The sequence below is a fragment of the Adiantum capillus-veneris genome, chromosome 10, assembly GCF_014529385.1.
Source record: "Adiantum capillus-veneris isolate H3 chromosome 10, ASM1452938v2, whole genome shotgun sequence".
In the NCBI taxonomy this organism is placed as follows: domain Eukaryota; kingdom Viridiplantae; phylum Streptophyta; class Polypodiopsida; order Polypodiales; family Pteridaceae; genus Adiantum; species Adiantum capillus-veneris.
The window spans coordinates 127,119,067-127,132,548 of record NC_140940.1 but is presented as its reverse complement, the minus strand read 5'-3'; positions in this window follow the sequence as shown (position 1 = coordinate 127,132,548).

Here is a 13,482-nt window from a genome sequence, read left to right as displayed (position 1 = left end):
TGTATTATTTACTTGGTAGAGTCACGTACCGGGCTTGTCAGTCCAATAGACAAAGGGTAAGAGTGATCGCCGATGAGAGGCGCACTCTAACTGGAACATTCAAGGGATTAGTTGGCTAAGCATGGGCGCCCAAGTGTGAATGGGGCGAGCTCATATAAAAGTCAACTAAACCTAAAATTCACTCATTCTCTCATTTGTGCAATTGAAGAGTGCTCTTGCTCCATCTCCATCTTCTTCTTCTTCATCTCTATGTGTGTGTGTGTATGCGAGAGAGAGAGAGAGAGAGAGAGAGAGAGAGAGAGAGAGAGAGAGAGAGAGAGAGAGAGAGAGTGCGATCGAGCATTAGGGCGGCATGACGATGGCGAGGCGGTTGAGCGCGGCGTAGCGGCGTCTCCCTCTTCTTCGCGGCGAGGAATCCTCCACGAAGCAAGCGTAGAGCGGTGAGTGACACACCATTGTCATCTTTGAGCTTACTAGTTTAGGCTTGTTGTGTACTTGGAGCCATTTGTGGCTCACACACGGCTTATCAGCAAGTTCCTTGCATTGACACGTGCAACATATGCGCACATTTTTGGCGCCGCTGTCGAGGAATGCCATACACTAAGCTTGAATGGCACTCTGTGTTTCTTTTGTGGTGCAATTTCTATTGTAGGAAAGGTAAGGAAGGAGGGTGTGTGTGTTGAGAAGAAGGATTTTGTGTTATACTGTGTTTTTTTTTTTTGTTGTTATTGGAGTTTTCAAAGGTACTATGTTTATTCTCTGTGTATTAAGGTTGTTAGATTTCTTTGTTAATGGAGTTTTCAAAGGCACTGTGTTTATTCTCTGTGTATTAAGGTTGTTAGTTTTCTGTGTAATATAATGTACAGTAAGTAGGAAGTAGATCTCTGAGAGCTAATAGAATGTGTTAGTGTGTAACAATAGGTGTATTAGTTAGAAGTAGGTAGATAGAGTGTGTGTATACTCTCGCGCAAGCCGCAGCGACCTTATCCTTAAATAAAAAGAAAAATAAATAAATAAATTTTAAAGGTAGGACCGAGATCGGAAATATCTCCCAGACCCAAGCCCCAAGCCCAAGCTCACGCTCAGGCCTAGGCCTCAGTCGCCATTTTAGCTTCACACGTAGCTAAAAATTGAATTTTTGAGGACCAACGGAACTTTAGATGCCCGAAAATTGTGCTGTAAAGCACACGACGACACTCTAAGTGATACACTCGTTTCGAGCTATCACACACTTTAATCAAAAAAATCAAACATTAAAAAACATTAAAAACGTAAAAAACACGAGTGAAAACGGACGCTTAAAAAAGGTAAGTGGTTAACCTTTGAGGTTATTCGCCGACGCTTGTAGGGTGCCAAAGGCACATGCATCTGCGCTCTGGTCGTGTGCTAGAGACGGAGCAACTAGAGAGAATTTTGACTTACGCGAGTTCTCAATATCCACCTACTTTAGGTTCCGGGCCCTCGGCGGGAACCCAAGGTAGTACAAACCAAGACCTGAACATAGCGGCTAGTGACTCTTCCTCTGACTACGACTTCATGGAGGGTTTCCCAATGCCTAATCTCGATAGCTCAAGCCAAGACATGCATGCCATGGGCCCACGGCCCGGGCCGAGCGTGCTTAGCCGCCGGAAGGAAACCTTTAGTAGAGCCACTCGCTCCGAACATGGAGCTAATGATGTAAATGAGGTGGGTGGGGAAGTAAATTCTCCATTCGTGACCAACGTAGACCCTATGCCCTTAGAGAATGTGCACGTGAATACTTCATTCATTGCACCTCCTGACTCTTCAGAGTTATTTCCCTCCGAGGTCATACTACCCGATGGTAGAAGCCTTGCCGAAGTGCAAGAGGTTGAGTGATATATCCTTGCAGCGAGGGAAAAGGAAGTCCAGAGCTTACGCAAGGCGGAGCAACAAAGAGAGTTAAAAAGCAAAAGCCCCTATGTCAATATCCTTGCTAAGAGAGCAATCGAGTGCTCCTGACTTAGCAACCGGTAAGGTCCAACCCCTAGAAAGCAACATTGCATCTAGCTCAAAGGACACCCCTAGCACCTCAATCCTAGATGGAGTGTTCTTAAATGAGAACTGGGAGTACGAATTACAAACAGAGACTCTGACCGACCTATACACTGGTCACACCTATCACATAGGTTGGTTAGATGTCCTACAATCCACAATGGGTGCTACTAGTGTGGAGGATCAACAACAAAGAGTTTGTGAGGTCATCCATGAAGGGGATCGGGGAGCACCACAGACGGAGAGTGAGAGAGAGAGAAGGAGACACAATGTGGGTGGGGAGACTCAAAGAGTGAGCAGCCCCCTATACACTTATGCTATGTATAAGGTATACAAGTCAGTGGGCGTCCAGACTCTGGGCGGCGGGGAGCACCACAGATGGAGAGTGAGAGAGAGAGAAGGAGACACAATGTGGGTGGGGAGACTCAAAGAGTGAGCAGCCCCCTATACACTTATGCTATGTATAAGGTATACAAGTCAGTGGGCGCCCAGACTCTACGCGGCCGGGCAAGGCACATGCGCCTATACCCCAACAACCTCCCACTTAAAGGCGACTGTGCCTTTAAGCAAGGGAACCTAGTCTAAAGACTACAAAAGGTGAGAGAAAACCGCTCTCAACCGATGCCCACTGGCTGGCTGTGATCGTGTGCATCCGGCTGTCCTGCTCCCGTGTAAGTCCATACACCACCAGACGTACCGCACACGTACTGCAAGTATGTACGCAATACCTGCATATCTCCCTCGTGCACTATGCCATCATCAGTCAACAAACGACTGACAATCCCAACTGCAAATGCTCCCACTGCAGCTGCGATATCCGGTCTCAAGATCAACATCTCATACATGAGACCACCGAATGCCGATGCAATGCTAGCGGGCCCTGCTAGCTCTACGGAGCATGCATCAACATATATATCCTTGGCAATAGGCATCTCTGACTGACAAGGCGTGTCAGCCACATGCATCTCTTGACTGTCCACAAAAGACGCATCAACCTGTCGTGCAACCTCAGAGCAAACCAGCTGCTCTAGATGTCTGCTGGAAGACATATCCTGCACAACTATATCCCCATGCTCACTGTCGAGCATAGAAAGGAATGACTGCATAATCGTTGACATCTCAGTCTCCTCTGCAATCATCCACTGCAAACATGACCACTCAATCTGCTGTGACTCACTAGAGCTCTCATGCTCTAACTCCGTATGCATAGACTCTTGCACAACGTCCTCCTGTCGTGACTCACTAGAGCAAGACCGCTCTACCTGTCTATCCTGCATAGAAGTATCTCACACAACTGACTCTCTGCTTTGCTCAATCACTAGCAAAGCATGCATGTCTGACTCTGTCACCTCTCTGTGTGACTGCTCAAGTCGTGCCCCAACTGTGTGCACAACGAGCTCACTACTCTGCACTCCATGCAAAGTACCCTGCAACCCATGAGCAAAAGAGACTTGCCTGCTCTCTCGTTGTCTACCTGGCTGCATGATCACAGAGACAACACCGTCTCTCGCGTGATCCACATGTAATGGGTAACCTGTACCACTCCTGGCACCTCTCGCAATCACTAGCGAACCCAAATGCATCACAAAATCTCGCTCTCGTAGCGAAATCTGACATCCACTATCCCATAACTGTTTGACTGAGATCAAATCCCGTCTTAGATCTGGCACATAACGCACATGACGTAGGGTAAATCTCATACCACTGGGCAAGGACAAACATACGTCTCCTGCACCCTCAATGTCATACACAACACCATCAGCCATGTGCACACAACCAAGTCTCCCACTAGAAAACGTGCTAAACCACTCACGATGCGACGTGACATGGAAAGTAGCATCTGAATCTAGTAACCAATATGAAGACAATGTGCAATCCGATATGCAATCCGTAGACATAAGATCGTTTGAAGACAAGCTAGATCTAAATGTGACATCGCCGTCACAAGCATACTCAGTAACCACCGTACTGATCTCACTAGCATCTGTCATGCCCAAATCTGTATCACGCATCTGTCGCCTCCGTTGTCTCAAACGCCTGAAACATCGACGCCTAATGTGCCCTCTATGTCCACAATGCCAACATGTCAAGTCTCTATGCCGTCGAGACTTGCGTGTGGGACCAATCTCTTCCATGGACATAGAAGTGGGACTAGACTCCCCTGTAGACATGGATGTTGCGTACATAGCATGTAAACTCTGCCATAAAGCATGAGTTGTAGTCTCCCTCGAGACCTGCCAGTCAACAGACTCAACCAGATGCAAACGAATCGTAGACATTGCTAACTCATCAAGATCCTGCCAATCATCATCACGCATAGACTTGGGCTTCGCCGATAAACCACACAAGGGTTTATCCTGCCCCAAATCCGCCAATGCAACAAGCATATGCTCCTTCCAAGCAACAAAATCTGCACCATCAAACTGTGTCAGACCATAACGCTGGAAGTCAAATGAAAAATCAACCATAATGCTCGCAAAAGAGCAACCAACAATGAGTAGCAAATGTCAACCAAATCAGCCATAAACTGGCTCGAATCGCATCAACAAAAGTCTGCAAATATGGCTGCAAATCAGCCCCAAAATTCAGCTCTTAAACAGTTGCATATACAAGTCACAAATGTGTCCCAGATCAGTCTACAACTGAGCCATACATGGACACCTGCAAAGAGGAAACAATGGCTGAAAATTCAGCACCCAAATAAGCCCTCAAACCTGCCTGTAAACTTGTAAACCTGTAGCTGAAACTTGCTGAAAAACCTCAAGCCATTAGTGCTCGAATCTGGCTACCTAGCTCGTAGCCACACAAGCATACATCACAACATTCACTCTTGTGAGTGTGTCAAGATAACTGTACGCCTGTCAAACCCGTGAGCTAATCACCAAGCCCACAATGTGCGGTATCGATGCATACACACGCACAAATATCCCACCTGCAGAGAACACCGCACGCAAATGCTGAGTGCAACCCACAATCTCTACGTAGATCGCATAAATGATACGCATAAAACTCCTGGAAAAATTTCGCCAGAGATTCGTCAGTAAAACGGCCACAAAACTAGTAACCAAACTGACTGCACACTCAAAACCATGAGCAACCAAAGCGCATCAAACCGCACTCCAAATGCATGCACCAATCTCCACACTTTGCATACATCATTGCAAACACCTGCAAATCTAGTACACAAATATCTGTTCTACCTGTGACTGCCAAAAAACATGCTCGAGGCATACATTGCCGAGCTCAAAATGCAATCACATTAGTCTCCCTGAGCATCAAACCACATAAGGCATACATTGTATCCTCCCACCTGTGAGGAAACTTGCAGCAAATATCACTCTCACATCTGAGAGCAAACCATGTGTGGAATCCTCGACAGACAATAAACAACTGCTGCTGCTGCAAAAAATTCAGTGTTCAAAATTTAAAAATTCTGATATAACCAGCGCGTCCGGAGCGTGCCAAAACCCCAAGGTAGACTCCTAGATCACATGTATCCGAGTCCGGGTGTGAAAGCTATGCCAAAAACCTCAGTTTCGACCCAAAAACGCAGCATAAACTGTCAAAAGAGGGCTAAAAAATGCAGCTCCTCAACCGTAGCTCAAATGAGGTTTCTGATAGCTTGAATGGCTTCGAAAGGGGGGTAAAACACCTGGACACCTACTGAAAACGCTCTCGGAAAGATGAATTTGCCGATGCCGAAGTCGAAACCCTGTTTGCACTCTTGAAAGTGCGTGCGCGCGGACGCGATTTCGGGAATAAAACTGGCTCTCCGCTGTCATCGTGACTGTGCACACACGCGCTCCCTCCACACCTACGCTCTGATACCAATTGAAGGGGATCGGGGAGCACCACAGACGGAGAGTGAGAGAGAGAGAAGGAGACACAATGTGGGTGGGGAGACTCAAAGAGTGAGCAGCCCCCTATACACTTATGCTATGTATAAGGTATACAAGTCAGTGGGCGCCCAGACTCTGGGTGGCCGGGCAAGGCACAGGCGCCTATACCCCAACAATCCATAGGGTCATTGAGTTAGAGAGACAGAACAAGAGGATCAACATGCCTTCAACGGGTCTCATGAAATTCTTGGATACAGGGAAGGCTAAACAACTGACCTTATTGCAAATGGAGACTCCCTCGGTAAGTCCGATGGATTCTCCATACGTTGTTTCGCCAGGGGTCTCAGTGCAATTTGAGCCCACAAGTGATAGCTTTACCTTTCCAAGTCTAGCTCATCTTTCAAAACCACGGCTACCACGCCCACCCCAATGATGGGCATGCCGAGAAACACGCCATGGACCTCATTTGTTAGTAAAGCACCACTACATGGTAGCTCAATGCCTGCAACAGTACCTAAAGGTGTGTACGAATCGTATGCACCTATGGGTCATCGCACTCATGTAGTCCCTACCCCTCCCATTGTTTCAACAACCTATGCTCCACAACCACAACACCCAAGTTCTTATTTCCATGGGACTATACCGGCTAGCATTAGCATGTCACATCCAACGTCTGCTATGCCTAGGGCCACACATATGAACTTTGGGCCACCACATGGCACAACATCGTACCCAACGTGGAACCCAAGGGCTTCCTATGCGCCAACCCCAATGCCAATACTTACTCCACATGTAGTCGCTGGAGCGCCTTCACCCACGGTGCCTGCTCACTTAGGTGACTTGGCAACATTTGCTCAAGCTATTGGTCGATCTATTGCTGAGAATATGCGTAACACGCCTGATAGAGAGCCTAGAAGTAAGGCAGTACAAATAGCCAAGCTCACACAAAAATTTAGTGGAGACGGGGATGTGAGAAAGCATATCGAAGTGTTTGAACAAATACGCGATTCTCTAGAAGAACACAATGACCTGCATAAGAGCAATGCTTTACGCCTAACCTTAAGTGGAAAGACCGGGGATTGGTATAGAACCCTAAGGGTGGAAGAAAAAAAGATTTACCCTACTCTTAGGAGACTGTTCTTGAAAGAATACATACGAGAGGGAGTACTTTGGGGTGTAGCCTCTCAGCTCCAAAAAGCCCAACGAGAGGAAGGAGAGTCAGTGAGAGACTTTATTAGTCGACTGAAGCATTTGAATTCTCGTTGTAATCCAAATGAGCACTTCAATAATAACCAAAATGCTGGATAGATTCATTAGGGGATTACGACATGAGGATATCTACAATGGCTTAGTCATTAGAGGTATCACCACTTGGGAAGCAGTCACCACCAATGCGATCCAATTGGAGGATAATTTAATGATTCAAGGAGAAAGAGTGTCTGTTGAGTCTAAATCTATTAGCTCACAAGCATCGGGGCATCAGCCAATGACCCTAAAGCCTATTGCTAAGGAGCCAACGATATCTGAGATGACTTTAGCAGATCTCACCAAGGCTATTCAAGAGAGTCTTAGAGACAATCGTGCTCCGCTGAACAATCATATGTATCCAAGAAGGGAGCAACAATGGTGCTCAATATGCTATAGACCGCATAGTACCACTGAATGCCCTACTTTTAGAGTAAAATTCAATGGGAATTGCAATGCATGTGGAAGGAACGGTCATCAAGCTAAGGATTGCATAGTATTTAAGCGCGCGATGGCCAATAGACCAACCTTAGCATGGACAGACACACCTCGAGTGCCTGCATTGATGCCGGCCCCACCTCTTGAACAAACAGCACAACACATGGTCCCTAGGGCCCAAAATGTTGTTCAAACAACACCCTTACCACCTCTAGTGCTAGGACCGCAACTACCACATCCGAGAATCACTTCTGTGAATCAAGTGGGTTGTGAGTCATCTATTTCTTGTTTGGAAGGCTGGGAGGAAGATATAGATCCTAATATTGCCTATGGGATGGATGTGCTTGAAGAAAGTCCACAATACTATATGGAGGAATATTGGGGACAAGTCAAACCTGTATATCAAGTAGCTACTCTTGCGGCAAGAGGCCAAAATATCAATTACACTGCTAAGAGACCATCTCTTCAATGCTATGAGTGTGGAGGTCCACATCGTGTAGCCGAGTGTCCTATTAGGCTACAAAAGAACGCCACACTAATGCAAACCAATCAAGCGAGCACGTCTACAATGCCGATACTCATGTGTAATCGATGTCGCATAGATCATTTGATTGCCCAATGTCCAAATAATCCAAATGCACCGAAGATCACGCCATTAAACTTGATTGAAGTTACCGAGGAGCCATCACAAAGTACACCTGTGGTACCAGTAAATGTACTCACACGATCGATGCTCCAAAAACAAAATTATATTCTTGAGGAAAGAGACACGGCATCAATTGCCCAATCTTAGAAAAAGAAGAAAACACGAAGGAAGAGATCGCAAAAAGCACCGAAGTCAGACCCCAGTTCAAAGACCAACATAGGGATTGGTGACGACCCCGTATATATGAACGACGCTGAAGAAGATTCTAATTTAGGTGAAACCATGGAGACCAAAACGACCACTAAGATAGAAACCAACAAGGACTTTGATCTTTATGAGCCACAATGGCCAGGATCCAAGAAGAAGATAGGAACTTATCCAAACCCTATAGAGGAGATTGAGCGAGCCAAGCAAATAAGGAGTTTGGTAGAAGATACCCAAAGGGATCTAGAACCAGCACCTAGGAAGATCCAGATTACAGACACCGTGTTCCCTACGAAACAACAACCTCACCAAGACCATAGACCCTTAGCCATACCTAGTGTCATCCAAGAAGAAAGTGACTTAAATTCATGGGAAAGTGGGCGTACTCACTTCTTGATGGAAAGAATGTTTACAAAGGAACTACTTGATCCTATCGAAGAAATGGAGATCCCATCTTCCCCACGTCAAGGGACCGAAGTCCAGAAAGTGCCGTTAAACATTGCCAAATTGATGGATTTCATGTCTTCAGAAGTTAGAACCACCATCATGTCCAAACTATATAAAGACCCTGAGCTAGTCTCAGCTCTTCAAGCCTTCCTCAATGGAGAACTGAAGTTTGGGCTACCACAATTTGCACAGATGGACGGAGCTGGGGAGATGCCAATAGAGGAGGAACACTTAGATCCACAACCCAACCTAGATGAGAACCTTGTTATAGAAATACCTGTTAACAAGTTGGGACAATACTTTGAGGGTGATGAATCCAATGCGACCATACCAATCACTACTAAGGGATTAACTGTGAAGGGAATCCTTGATGGTGGCGCTGGGGTTAGCATTGTGACTAAACATTGCTGGGAAACTATGGGAAGACCTCACCTTGCGACCACAACCATAGTAGTGAAGATGGCCAATGGGTCTATTGTTAAACCTATTGGGATGCTAGAAGATCTCAAGATCAAGGTCTTTGGACATAAAATAAGGATTACCTTCATTGTTATGGATTTCTCCAAACACACTATGGCATTGGAGATGATCTTAGGACGTCCTTTCATGAGGGAAGCAAAAATGGTGCATGACTGGTCTAAAAACCATGTCTACCTACAGTTCCAAGATTCTGTCATTCGAGTGGAACTTGTGACTGGTCGAGCACATCCTCTAGGAAACAAGTTTATAATTGATCATAGATCTGACACCACAATTCACTCGGCCCCATTGCAGTATTGTTACACGTGTAAAGCGGACACTGATGTTGGGGAAGATTCTCCTTATATGGATATACTACCTGGGATAACTGAGTCGGACAATGTGGATTGGGTCCACCTAGCAGCAACCATAGACACTTGGGGAAATAGGGGGACGACCTGGGTAACACCTGAGGGGGATAAAATGCCACCACTCGTACCCTTAAATATGCTAGAAGCAATGTATATAGCTTTCGACAAGATTCATTCTAATATAACAAAGAAAACATACAAGTGAGTCCCTAAAGCTTCTTTAGCGACCATCGCTAGTACTAAAAAACAGAAGCCTTGTAAGAAACGTACCACTCGCTCCAAGAAAAGTAAGAAAATGTGGCGTTGGATTCCTAAACAACTATTGAAAGCCCAAGACTACTATCAAGGAAATGATCAAATCTGGGTGCCAAAACATAGATTGTGTTCTTACCTATCACCAGACCCATGTGAGCCCAATCCCGTAGCTCCAAAACAAATCAATGATCACGGAAAGAAAAAAATCATAGAATGCTACACACCCGTTCCAAAGCTAGTTTGGGTACCGAAGAAAGAACGATTTGTTCCACCTAGCTCAGGAAGGGGGGAGTCCCATGAAGCTTCTAGCTCCTCATGTAATGCATCCAGAGAGGTAAAAGCTTCTTCACAGCCTCCACCTACAATAGTGGACCTCCATAAAGCTACAAAGGAATCCACACCTCCCAGTGTTCAAGAATCACCTGATGAACCACTTCAAGTTCAATCTTGGGAGAGTACCTTACCACCCTTGCAACTCGATGAGGCACCTAAGGTAATAGAAAACTACTGGCAAAAATCCTCATCTATTACCAACTGGAACAATTGGTTTCAAAGGGTGACGAGCACATTTCAAACAGTATGATCTACCCAAGGAAGGGGGGAGTGTTTACTGATAGTCATCATTCACTTACTCTCCTCTCAACCTTACTCCGTGACCTCTTAATCTCCCAATCTTAGGGAATGTACATATAAAGACTTATACTCACAAAAAACAAAAATAATAAAGAGCAAGAGCAATTAGCAAACGAGTATGCACAATAAAAGTCAAAACATTGACCTAGACCTACACATTTACATCTGGTTCACTGAAACAGAAACCTATGTCATCAAACACCTTTGATCCTCAGCACTCAAGTGATGGAGGGTAGGTAAGATTAGGACGATAGGAGTGTTTCTATTTTAGAGTTGAGTGATTACCAAAGTTCTTTTTTCCCACTGATGTGCCTCCTAGAGGTATTCTTGTGTTTCATAGTGTGTACAGGAACATGTTGCTGTGGTTAGGATTTGGACCTTCATGAAATCTTTCTCTCATTCACTTTTCAAATCAGGTGCGACCATCAACACAAACAGGTGTTTCTTGTCCATTAGCATGGCCCCTTATCTTTTTTGCATCTATGATTGTCTGCTTTGATTGTGATTGGTAGCATAATATCGAGCACATTTGCTTAGTATCAAACATTTAATTCAATGTCATGGCTGGTGTTAGAGATCTTCTCTTAATACCATGGGGAATGCCTTCCTAATAATCAATGGTTACCTAGGTTCTTAATCCGATTTAGGCAGCATTGTGTGAAATGTACTAGGGCTTTCTAGTGGGCTTGACCCTATTGACCTTTAGCTTAAGTATTATAAAGGGAGTTTACGAGTGTGATGAGCCTGGGGAGGTGTAACAGTGTTATATGACCCCCCAAAGTTACAAAATAAAAATGCTGAAAATGAACAAACAAAAAATCAAAGTGTCATAATGTAAAATCTTACGCTGGAAGAGAAATCTCAGCTTGATTGGGTACTTCACTCACATGTATCGCCTATGGTACTAGAGCCCTAGAGGTTCCTAGTGTGGACGCTTTTCCTTGAAAAGAAAAAAACCCAAGGCATACAAAATAAGCACACACATCAAAATTGAATCACTGTGAAAAGACTTTGGGGGGTCAAAGAAAAGGTAATCAGTCAGGCGATGATTTCATGAGAAATTCCTTTTATCGTAGCTTAACTACAAGGTCTTCTAGGTATAGCCTCTAGTCAGCCCTCAAACATGAAATACTTGGCTCATGGTATTAATAGTCGATCTCTAGTGTCTTTCGACCGTTAAATTAGCGACCCCATACTTGTTTAATTTTTTACCTTTACATCTGTTTATGCATTTGATTATATTGCAATTTAATCTTTATTGCTAACAAATGGGTTAAAATTTTGTTACCAATCACATTGTCTGCCTACAACTGCATATGCTTTTTAATTTTATATGACAATGCAATTACTGTGCCAATGTTGTTTGATTTTGCAGTGACTGAAGAAGGCTAAGGACATTCATCTCAAATGCTCTTCCACCTCGATGAACGAGCTTCAACTCAATAGCTTCCAAGGATGGAATCTACATAAGGAAGGGGGGCATGTTAACCCTCACGGCTCATGGAAACCGTATCACCTACGACGGACGTTGTATTATTTACTTGGTAGAGTCAGGTACCGAGCTTGTCGGTGCAATAGGAAAAGGGTAAGAGTGATCGCCAATGAGAGGCGCACTCTAACTGGAACATTCAAGGGATTAGTTGGCTAAGCATGGGCGCCCAAGTGTGAATGGGGCGAGCTCATATAAAAGTCAACTAAACCTAAAATTCACTCATTCTCTCATTTGTGCAATTGAAGAGTGCTCTTGCTCCATCTCCATCTTCTTCTTCTTCATCTCCTTGTGTGTGTGTGTGTATGCGTGAGAGAGAGAGAGAGAGAGAGAGAGAGAGAGAGAGAGAGAGAGAGAGAGAGAGAGAGAGAGAGAGAGAGAGAGAGAGAGAGAGAGGGATCGACATTGCGGCGGCACGACGGCGGCGAGGCGGTTGAGCACGGCATAGCGACATCTCCCTCTTCTTCGTGGCGAGGAATCGCTCTTCTTCGCGGTGAGGAATCCTCCACGAAGCAAGCGTAGAGCGGTAGTGACACACCATTGTCATCTTTGAGCTTACTAGTTTAGGCTTGTTGTGTGCTTGGAGCCATTTGTGGCTCGCATGCGGTGTATTTGTCTGAGTTACACACTGTGTATTTGTCCTGCATGTAATTTAGGTATCAGCTCAGAAAGAAGCCGCTGCATAATCATAACTACTGTACATGGACATTATTGTGGGCCTTGGGACTGCTTGTGCATACAAAGCAACTTTTTTTTTTTTTTTTTTTGGGCCTATCTTGTTGACTGTACCAATGGAGATAAACACCTGAGGGAATGGTGTTAGCTTAGTATGATAACTATGGGCATGATACACCCCCGTCTGCTATGGGTTGACATGGTATGATATAACATCATGGTAATATAAATGGGAGGTGCTCTTGACCTTCTACTGGTTATGCCGCTTCTTTGGTAAGCTATCGGGGTCTGTCTGCTTTTCATACTATGCCAGTAAAAGATAATGATTGGTTGGAATGCTTTGGCATACATCGGCAGATAGGGGTTTTTCTGCTGTTTTTTTGGAAAGGAACTGTGTGCAGTATGGCTCTAAACTGCGATATGATCTTGTAAATGGGTTTCTTTTAAAACTGCTGCAGGGAATTACCGTCTGCATGCTTTACCTAATCTCGACATAACTCGTTTTTCTCAGAAAAATGGGGTTATTCTTGACCTTTATAATAACTGAGGCACTGTTTAATTTTGCATTACTGTGTGTTCTCACATTTCCTAGTCTCGGCATAACTGGTTCTTTTCAAAAAATGGGGTTACTCTTAGCCCTTGTAGCATGAGGCACTGGGTACTCTATATCACTGTGCGTGCGGACATTCTGAGGAAAGGATCATCATCTGTATTTGAAAATAAAGCTGGATATAACCCAACATTTTGGGTTTGCTTATGGTTTATGGA